Source organism: Malus sylvestris, chromosome 12, assembly GCF_916048215.2.
Source record: "Malus sylvestris chromosome 12, drMalSylv7.2, whole genome shotgun sequence".
NCBI lineage: Eukaryota > Viridiplantae > Streptophyta > Magnoliopsida > Rosales > Rosaceae > Malus > Malus sylvestris.
The window spans coordinates 10143768-10155277 of NC_062271.1; the positions used below are offsets into that span (position 1 = coordinate 10143768).

The 11510-nt window shown below is 41.5% G+C and overlaps 1 long non-coding RNA gene across 1 annotated transcript; it reads right to left on the reverse strand.

Moving 5' to 3' along the window:
• Positions 1–459: 459 nt before the first annotated feature.
• LOC126592652 (uncharacterized) lies at positions 460–8134 on the reverse strand. The gene is made up of 2 exons (XR_007612745.1): positions 8023–8134; positions 460–3612 (listed from the first exon to the last, which is right to left on the reverse strand). It is a non-coding gene; the product is annotated as an uncharacterized LOC126592652 (long non-coding RNA).
• Between the last annotated feature and the right edge of the window lie 3376 nt (positions 8135–11510).

Below are 11510 nucleotides of genomic sequence, written 5' to 3' on the forward strand. Positions count from 1 at the left end.
TATGGTCAAACTTATTTATCATTTGGCCAAACTTTATAAATTTGTACTCTAATGAAAAGAAATTTGTAAAAAATGGAAAGTAAATAAACACACATGTGTTTTGAACCCAAGACATCCTCATTAATTTCAAACAACAAAAACCACCAATTCTAGTCAAGGTATAAAATATCGATGATATCGGAAATATCGGTAGTCCAAAAACACGGAAATATCGATGGAAATATCAGGATATTATCGATATCGATAAAAATAATATGGAAACCACGGAAATTGTAAGAAAAACTTGGAAATTTTTATTGAAACTTTGCAGGATGTTTATTTAGTCAATTATCTATTAGTTTATCACGAAAAATTGGAAGGAAATGCATTGCATGATGGATTTAACTAATTTAAGTTGATTATATAGCGAGCTGGCAAACATTGTGAGTGTAGAAAATATGTAGTAACTAATGAAAGAAGTTTTAAACACACCATAATCATTTATATATAATGAATTAGTACAATATTTTACACTTTATACATTGCATGGTAAGATACATGAGTGACTTAGTACCAAGGTTCTAAAAAACGCTAGGCGCTAGTCGGGCGGCTGGCTAGCGCCTAGTGCCTAGGTGGGATCTAGGCAGGCGCTTAGGCGGCCTAGGCGAATTTCGGTAAATTTCTTATATATTTTGATGAATTAATTAAATTTACTATATCAAATGTAAATAATTATTGACTAATATGTTATTTCTTATAGAAGAATGTTTTATGTACATATATAATATGCTTGCCCTGAAAAAAAAAAACAAAATATTATCTAAATAATTTATAATGTATATAACATTTATATATATATATATATATATAATATATATCTTAAACTTTTAAAAATATAAAAAAACCCACATAATGGGTGGTCTTCATTATTAAAACCATCACACCTCACCCGTCCACCACCTTGTGTCCATGGCTTCAACATAAAATATATATTTGAGATCCCAGTCCATCAAAACCACATCACCCGTCCATCACTTTGGGTCCATGGCTTCAATATAAAATATATATATATATATATATATATATATATTGGACAAAAGCTTCAATATAAAATATATATTTGAGATTCTTCCCAGTCCATCAAAACCATCAACGCCCATGGTTTTGACAATTAAAACCATCAGCTTTTCCCTTATTTGAGATCCCAGTCCTCAAACTCCTCGCCCTCACATATTGAAATGTTTCAGACTTTCAGTCTTTCTCTCTCTTCGTTCTCTTCTCCTCTCCTCTTCGTAGACGAGCTTCAGAACATACCACAGATTGAAATGTTTAATTCTTTCTTTCTCTCTCTCTCTCTCTCTCTTTTCACACTCTCTTCCCTCATCTACACAGAGAAGAGTTGCAGAAATTCGCCGGTAATCTTTCTATCCATCTTTCTTCGCACTTTCTCTTCCCTCAGATCCGTTGTGAAATTTGCTGCAACTCTCCTTCCCGGAGCACAGACACACCACACCCACACCCCACCGTGACCTCGGCGACGAAGGAGCCTCGGCGATATTATCGATAGTAACAATAATATCACGATATTTTGACGATAATCACGTGGATATGTGTAGAAATATCAGACTCTCAAAAAAACGATAATATCGGCGAAATATAACCGATATTATCGATATTTAAGACATTGATTCTAGTTAACTTAATTTGTTATTTAACCAATTTTTTTTTTAAAAATAACAATTATACTCTTATGAAAACATATATGAATATACCACTCTAATAATTTTGGTGCCCCTAATTTTTTGGGGCCCAGACGGTCACCCAGCTCACACTTGGCATGGGCCAGCCCTGTTCGTGGGTTAGGTCTCGCATAAAAGAGTACCACATTGGTGAAATGATAAACCTTGTAAGGGCTTATAAAAGGTTGGGTTACTCCTCATATTACCAATTGGTTTTATAGTAAAACCTCAACTTCTTCATGGTATCAGAGCAAGTTGCCCCACGTGTGAAGTCAAACGGTCACATGCACTCCAAGTCACCCGGTTGTGTTGTCCACATGTTAGGCTTTGAAAATGCATCACACGTGAGGGGGCGTGTTAAGAATGAATCCCACTTTGATGGGAGGAGGGACTTTGCATGGGCTTATAATAAGTAAGTTGGGCTACTTTCCATATTGCCAATTGGTTTTATGGTGGAACCTCAATCTTCATTCATGGTATTAAAGCAGGTTGCCCCATGTGTGAAGCCCAACGGCCACACGTGCTTGAAATTCACAACACGTGAGGGAACGTGTGGGAATGTGAAGGTAAAAGAGTCCGACCATCACATTGGTGAAGGTAAAAGAGTCTCACATTGGTGAAAGAAGAAACCTTGCAAGGGCTTATAAGAGGTTAAGCTACTCCCATATTGCCAATTGATTTTATAGTATAACATATTAACTCTAGTTAGTGTCTAATGTCGATAACAAAAGTAGCAATACTGCACTATGTCCTACATTGTAATCAACTTATTGGAAAGTAAATGATCATGTACCTGTAGTTAGGAAGCTTAAGAATCAAAGATGCTTGGGGGATTCTAGGTATACATTCATCTTGATCAAACATGTTCCTTCAACAGAATTGAAATTTTCTTCATTAGGGATAATGCAGTAGATATCTTTCTACAAAGATTGTGCATGTGAAAGCTGATAGGAATCTACTTTCTATCCACAAGCTCTGTCGTTGCTTCCAGGATGAAGACTAGTCTTATAATCCTATTGGTTTAAGGTTTAGGGTTTACGATTTTGAAAGGCAATATCGGGCCCAACGCATTGGTTCAATAGGGTAGGACCAAAATGTTGTCGTGAGCATTAGCAGCCTAACCCAATTGGGTTTCCTAGTTAACTTTGTATTAGGGTTTCCTACGATTGTATAATTACCATATACAGTCTCTTGTAAATTCTTTATATTTGCCTCCAAAACGGTGTGGAATAATATACAAAAATCTCACACTTTTAGCACAAAGTCAACAGATCGCAAGTCAAACGACTAGGCTGACTTGGTAGTAAAAGTTTTTTATTCTGTTTAGAGTACTGTATACAGATATTTATATATATATATATATATATATAAATATACATATATTTATATATATATACACACACACACACACATTCATTAATTTTATTTACTGGAGTGCTATCTTTGGGAAAGATATCATCTCCGGATCTTTCCCCCAAAGCCAAGGGATCAAGTGATTAGGGTATTTGAAATTTGGTCAACAACAACAACAACAACAAAGCCTTTTCCCACTAAGTGGGGTCGGCTATATGAATCCTAGAACGCCATTGCGCTCGGTTTTGTGTCATGTCCTCCGTTAGATCCAAGTACTCTAAGTCTTTTCTTAGGGTCTCTTCCAAAGTTTTCCTAGGTCTTCCTCTACCCCTTAGGCCCTGAACCTCTGTCCCGTGGTCACATCTTCGAACCGGAGCGTCAGTAAACCTTCTTTGCACATGTCCAAACCACCGTAACCGATTTTCTCTCCTCTTTCCTTCAATTTCTGCTACTTCTACTTTACCTCGGATATCCTCATTCCTAATCTTATCCTTTCTCGTGTGCCCACACATCCAACGAAGCATCCGCATCTCCACTACACCTACGTGTTGATGCTTCACCGCCCAACATTCTATGCCATACAGTATTGCCGGCCTTATTGCCATCCTATAAAATTTTCCCTTGAGCTTCAATGGCCTACGATGGTCACACAACACGCCGGATGCACTCTTCCACTTCATCCATCTAGCTTGTATTCTATGGTTGAGATCTCCATCAAATTCTCCGTTCTTTTGCAAGATAGATCCTAGGTAGCGAAAACGGTCGCTCTTTGGTATTTCCTGATCTCCGATCATCACCCCTAACTCATTTTGACCTCCGTTTGCACTGAACTTGCACTCCATATATTCTGTCTTTGATCGGCTTAGGCGAAGACCTTTAGATTCTAACACTTCTCTCCAAAGGTTAAACTTCGCGTTTACCCCTTCCTGCGTTTCATCTATCAACACTATATCGTTTGCGAAAAGCATACACCAAAGAATATCATCTTAAATATTAAGTTTGTGATCTTCGCTAGATTGCTCCGGTCATTAGTGTGGATAAGTATGTAAATGGATAGAGACAGGAAGCAAACACAAGATGTACGTGGTTCACCCAGATTAGCTACGTCCACGGAGTAAATGAGTTCTCATTAATTGTGAAGGGTTTACACAGTATATAGGTTCAAGCTCTCCTTTAGTGAGTACAAGTGAATGATTTAGTACAAATGACATTAGGAAATATTGTGGAAGAATGATCTCGTAATCACGAAACTTTTAAGTACCGAAGTGTGGTATCGTCTTCACTTGCCTTATCTGTCTCATAAGTAGATGTGGCATCTTCTTTGGAAGTACTCTTCCTTCCTCCAGGGGTGGTATCTTTAACTGGTGGAGATGCACAAGGTAATGTATCAATTTCACTTTACGCTTACTTGTAATTTCAAGCTTGGTCAAGCGCGATACAAACCATGTAGTAGGAGTCCCCCAAGTCGCCGAGCTAGGGGATCTGCTGAAAGAGGTGACAGACAAGGTAAGCAATCAAAGCTCCAAGCAATCAGTCCCAGATCAGAAGTTTGATTTCGAGTTCCGGCTGATTGTTATCCTTCTCCTTATCTTGCAGGTAGCATGAAGGATAAAGAGAAGAAAAGGAGAAAAGGTGATATGAGATACTTTTGCTTTTGAAGAAGTGACTTTCCACAGGCTTATTCTTGAACTGGGCTGGAGGGTTTTCTTGTTTCCGCCAGAGTATAAGGCCGACTGAAGAATTTGAGGGTCAAAACAAGTCCATCAAATCTAGAGTACGTTCAACCCTGCTGATATGGGATACTTTTGCTGTTGACAAAGTAGTGGATGTATCGGCTCGTGTTCTGTTGCGCTTGTCTCCACATGCTTCCTTGTATCATTCTCACTTGCCCAATTTGTTCCTCAGGCAGATGTGGTATCTTCTCGGGAAGTATAAGATGTTGAAGATGAGTACTCGAGAGCAATGGGGTTCCAGGCAGTCAGTTCCGGACTGGAAGTTTGATTCCAAGTGCTGACTGATTGCTCTCTTTCTCCTTGTCTTGCAGGTAAGAACAAGGCCAAAGGAAAAGACAGGGAAAAGCATGATATGGGATACTCTTGCTTTTAACCCTGATGATATGAGATATTCTTGCTCTGGTGTAGCTTGTTTACAGAGGTATTCTCGGGGGGAAAGAAAGCTGAGTATTTCGAGAGGCTTCGTTGGGAGTGCCCTCTCAGATATGACGAAGGGTTGAGCATTTTTGCAGGTCTGCCTGTCCGTTGAGGATGGAGGTCGACATATATAGGAGTCTCCCTAACAAGAAGGAGTAATACTATTCTTTTACCCTTCTTCTCTTTTACCATGCTTGGTCATAGCACGGTAGTGGGAGCTGCCAGCTTCACGTGTTTTAACTCTGTCAGAGCACTTTGAAAAAGTGGTCTGTGGTATCTGGAAAGCTGATGTTACGTGTGAAGATTACAGACAAGCTTTATCCAATGAGATCTGGCTCTCGAAGTTGAGAAAGCGGTGTGAGGATTACAGACAAGCTTTATCTAAGGGGCTCTCGAAGTTGAGAAAGTGGTGCCTCTTCGGTTTTCGAACAACCAATCCTGTCAGGGATCTGTCTCTCGAGATTCGGAGAACGGTGCCTTTTCGATTTTTAAGAAAGCAATCCTGCTAGGAGTCTGGCTCTCGAGATTCGGAGAGCGGTGTCTCGTCGTTTTTTGAGAAAGTAATCATGTTGGGAGTCTGGCTCTCGAGATTCGAAGAACGGTGCCTCTTCGATCTTGAAGCAAGCAATCTTGTTAGGAGTGTTTTCTCAAATGTGAGTAAAGGTTAGGCCTGTTTGCTAGTCTACTTTGCCACGGAGCACAGAGGTTGACACACAGGGACTTTCCAATTATCCAGCAGTAGTCCTGTTCCTTTACCCTTGTGGGTAATAATATGGTAGCTAGACCTTCAAAATTTATGTGTCTAAACTTTGTTAGTGCTGTTTCTTTGCTATTCTTTTACCCTTCTTGGTCATAGCGATGTAATGGGAGCTGCAAGCTTCACGTGTTTAAACTTTGTCAGAGATTTTTGGCAAAGTTATATGTGGTACCCATGAGCTGATGTTGCGTGTGGAAAGTGGATGATTGAACAGTAACATTCATGTGCTTTCTACTTCACTAGAAATCTTCGACAGAATGCCCGTAATTTTCGCAAAGTTGAGTGTGCATGTGACAGGTGCTGACAAGGCTGAAAAAGCAGGTGCCTCTTCGATTTCTGATATCGGCCCTCGTGGTCTCTGAGCAGCCCAGCTTTTGAGAAAGCAAGCGCTTCTTTGATTTCTGCGATCGACCTTCGTGGTCTTTGAGCAGCCCAGCTTTTGAGAAAGCAAACGCCTCTTCAATTCCTGAGATCGGCCCTCGTGGTCTCTGAGCAGCCCAGCTTTTGAGAAAGCAAACGCCTCTTCAATTCCTGAGATCGACCCTCGTGGTCTCTGAGCAGCCCAGCTTTTGAGAAAGCAAACGCCTTTTTAATTTCTGAGCAGGCGCCTCTTCGATTTCTGAAGCTCTATCGAGGGCAGATTTTTATAGAGGCTGGTATTAAGTTCCAAAGCACACTTGAATCTCCACCAGTAGAAGCTCCCTTCTTGCATTTCTAAGATCTTGATTTGTCCGACCTCTTTTCTCTTCAACACCTTTGAAAATGTCTGGCCCCTCCGACCGTCGTTTTGACTTGAACCTTGTGAATAGGCAGCCACGCCTTCTCCAGACAACATATGGCGCCCATCCTTCTTATCCCCTACTGGTCCTCTTACCGTTGGGGATTCCGTGATGAAGAATGATATGACCGCTACGGTGGTAGCCAGGAACCTTCTCACTCCCAAAGATAACAGACTACTTTCCAAACGGTCTGATGAGTTGGCTGTTAAGGATTCTCTGGCTCTCAGTGTTCAGTGTGCAGGTTCTGTGTCTAATATGGCCCAACGCCTATTTGCTCGAACCCGCCAAGTTGAATCATTGGCGGCTGAAGTGATGAGTCTCAAACAGAAGATTAGAGGGCTCAAGCATGAGAATAAACAGTTGCACCGGCTCACACATGACTATGCTACAAACATGAAGAGGAAGCTTGACCAGATGAAGGAATCTGATGGTCAGATTTTACATGATCATCAGAGGTTTGTGGGTTTGTTCCAAAAGCATTTATTGCCTTCGTCTTCTGGGGCTGTACCGCGTAATGAAGCTCCAAATGATCAACCTCCGATGCCTCCTCCTTCTAGGGTGCTGTCCAGTACTGAGGCTCCGAATGATCCCCCTCCGGTGCCTTCTCTTTCTGGGGCTTTGCCGACTGCTGAGACTTCTCCTAAGCAACCTTTGTGAAGGCTCCCTCTTGTTTGTTTATTTTGACTCGTGTATATGTACATATTTGTAACTTCTTAGAGATATCAATAAATAAGCTTTGTTTCATTTCAACGTATTGTGTTAAATACATCAAAGCCTTCTTCACTAAGTTCTTTGAATTTTTCTTTTGTTGAAGCTTGTATGTTGAAGCTTTGTGAGTGGAGCATGTAGGTTGAGGTAGTGTTCCCTTAATTTCCCGAGTGGGGAAAACTTCTCGATTGGAGACTTGAAAAATCCAAGTCACTGAGTCGGGTCGGCTATATGAATCTTAGAACGCCATTGTGCTCGATCCTGTGTCATGTCCTCCGTTAGATCCAAGTACTCTAAGTCTTTTCTTAGAGTCTCTTCCAAAGTTTTCCTAGGTCTTCCTCTACCCATTCGGCCCTGAACATCTGTCCCGTAGTCGCATCTTCTAACCGGAGCATCAGTAGGCCTTCTTTGCACATGTCCAAACCACCGTAACCGATTTTCTCTCAGTTTTCCTTCAATTTCGGCTACTCCTACTTTACCTCGGATATCCTCATTCCTAATCTTATCCATTCTCGTGTGCCCACACATCCAACGAAGGATTCTCATCTCCGCTACACCCATTTTGTGTACGTGTTGATGCTTCACCGCCCACCATTCTGTGTCATACAGCATCGCCGGCCTTATTGCCGTCCTATAAAATTTTCCCTTAAGCTTCAGTGGCATACGACGATCACACAACACGCCGGATGCACTCTTCCACTTCATCCATCCAGCTTGTATTCTATGGTTGAGATCTCCATCTAATTCTCCGTTCTTTTGCAAGATAGATCATATGTAGCGAAAACGGTGGCTCTTTGGTATTTCCTGATCTCCGATCCTCACCCCTAACTCATTTTGGCCTCCATTTGCACTGAACTTGCACTCCATATATTCTGTCTTTGATCAGCTTAGGCGAAAACCTTTAGATTCCAACACTTCTCTCCAAAGGTTAAGCTTCGCATTTACCCCTTCCTGAGTTTCATCTATCAACACTATATCGTCTGCGAAAAGCATACACCAAGGAATATCATCTTGAATATGTCATGTTAACTCATCCATTACCAACGCAAAAAGGTAAGGACTTAAGGATGAGCCTTAATGTAATCCTACAGTTATGGGGAAGCTTTCGATTTGTCCTTCATAAGTTCTTACGGCAATCTTTGCTCCTTCATACATATCCTTTATAGCTTGGATATATGCTACTCGTATTCCTTTCTTCTCTAAAATCCTCCAAAGAATGTCTCTTGGGACCCTATCATACGGTTTTTCCAAATCTATAAAGACCATGTGTAAATCCTTTTTCCCATCTCTATATCTTTCCATCAATCTTCGTAAGAGATAGATTGCCTCCATGGTTGAGCGCCCTGGCATGAACCCGAATTGGTTGTCCGAAACCCGTGTCTCTTGCCTCAATCTATGCTCAATGACTTTCTCCCAGAGCTTCATTGTATGACTCATTAGCTTAATACCCCTATAGTTCATGCAATTTTGTATGTCGCCCTTATTCTTGTAAATAGGCACCAAGGTGCTCTTTCGCCACTCGTTTGGCATCTTCTTCATTTTCAAAATCCTATTGAAAAGGTCAGTGAGCCATGCTATACCTGTATCTCCCAAGGCTTTCCACATTTCAATCGGTATATCGTCTGGGCCCACTGCTTTTCTATGTTTCATCTTCTTCAAAGCTACAACCACTTCTTCTTTCCTGATTCGACGATAAAATGAGTAGTTTCTACACTCTTCTGAGTTACTCAACTCCCCTAAAGGAGTACTCCTTTCATGTCCTTCATTGAAAAGATTATGAAAATAACCTCTCCATCTGTCTATGACCGCGTTCTCTGTAGCAAGAACCTTTCCATCCTCATCCTTGATGCACCTCACTTGGTTTAGGTCCCTTGTCTTTTTTTCCCTTGCTCTAGTTAGTTTATAGATATCCAACTCTCATTCTTTGGTATCTAGTTGCTTATACATATCGTCATAAGCCGCTAACTTAGCTTCTCTCACAGCTTTCTTCGCCTCTTGCTTCGCTCTTCTATACCTTTCACCATTTTCATCGGTCCTATCCTTGTATAAGGTTTTACAACATTCCTTCTTAGCCTTCACCTTTGTTTGTACCTCCTCATTCCACCACCAAGATTCCTTTTGGTGTGGAGCAAAGCCCTTGGACTCTCCTAATACCTCTTTTGCTACTTTTCGGATATAGCTAGCCATGGAATCCCACCTTTGGCTAGCTTCCCCCTCTCTATCCCACACACACTGGGTGATTACTTGCTCTTTGAAAATGACTTGTTTTTCTCCTTTTAGATTCCACCATCTAGTCCTTGGGCACTTCCAAGTCTTGTTCTTTTTTCTCACTCTTTTGATATGTACATCTATCACCAACAAGCGATGTTGATAGCCAAGCTCTCCCCCGGTATAACTTTGCAATCCTTACAAGTTATACGATCCCCTTTCCTCATTAGAAGAAATCTATTTGTGTTTTTAACGACCCACTCTTGTAGGTGATCACATGTTCTTCTCTCTTCTTAAAGAAGGTGTTGGCTAAGAAGAGATCATATGCCATTGCAAAATCCAAGATAGCTTCCCCATCCTCATTTCTCTCCTCAAAACCATGGCCACCATGAAAACCTCCATAGTTGCCTGTCTCCCTGCCCACGTGTCCATTTAAATCTCCTCCTATAAATAACTTCTCCGTCTGAGCAATTCCTTGCACCAAGTCTCCAAGGTCTTCCCAAAATTTCTCCTTCGAACTCGTATCCAACCCTACTTGAGGTGCGTACGCACTAATCACATTGATGAGTTCTTGTCCTATTACAATCTTGATTGCCATGATTCTATCTCCTACCCTCTTGACATCTACAACATCTTGTGTCAAGGTCTTGTCCACAATGATGCCAACACCGTTTCTCGTTCTATTTGTGCCCGAATACCAAAGCTTAAACCCTGAGTTTTCTAGATCCTTTGCCTTAAGACCAACCCACTTAGTTTCTTGTAGGCACATAATATTTATCCTTCTCCTCACCATAACTTTCACTACTTCCATAGATTTTCCCGTTAAGGTTCCTATATTCCACGTTCCTAAACGCATTCTACTCTCTTGAACTCTACCCTTCTGTCCTAACTTCTTCACCATCCCCCATCTAGTAGGATCAAAGTACTTCTTTTGTGTGTCCTGTGTAAAGTTGATAGGAGCATATGCTCCCAAACAACTTTGAGTGGAGTCGTTCGAAAAGAAGTTTCTATGGCCCCCTTGCTCATTTAACACTGCATCCGGGTGCAGATGGAGATACAGCGACCCTTGCTCACTTATCACTGTGCTCGGGCCACACAGCGCGCCACTTACGGGTGACGTCCTAGCTTTAGTGCGATTTCGTTCTGGATTCATTGTCATAAGGATTCGACGTAAATGTGGAGTGCCGGCTGTCGACTACCTGACGCCCTCCCCCTCCTCCTTTATCCGGGCTTGGGACCGGCAATGTAAGATAAACTTACACAGGCGGAGTTGTATTTGAAATTTGGTCAAACAGCCAAAAATTATTATAGCTTTAAAAAGTTTTTACTAACTTCTATGTTTTTAGCCGTTGGATCAAATTTCAAAGATCCAGATTACTTGATTCCTAGACTTTGAAGGCGGATCCACATAGGGAACCAGGGGGTCCCGGGACCATCTGGAGGTTAGAGCAGTTCATGTTAAGCTCCTCCGGGCGTCCCTCAATGATCTGACTGACAGGTTATGGTGGAGAGGTTGTTTGTTTATAGTCTTTAGACCTCCATCGATGCGTACAGCCAGTGTTTTAAACATCTTCCTCCTCTCATTATTGTGATAGTTTTCAACCGTCCCCTCTCATTCCATCTCCCTAATAATAATAATAATAATTTTCTTTGGCCGAGACTTAAAAATTGTGTTTCGACACTGTTGACCCTAAAAACTACCAAGCCTACGTGGCGCGCAGGCCGAGTAATTAATGAGCTAACTACGTCATTCGGTGAATGCGGGGCGTGCCAACTCGTCGGCCGAGCTCGGCCGAGGAGTAAATTTGTTGATGTTGCGTTGGGTCGCGCTACTGAC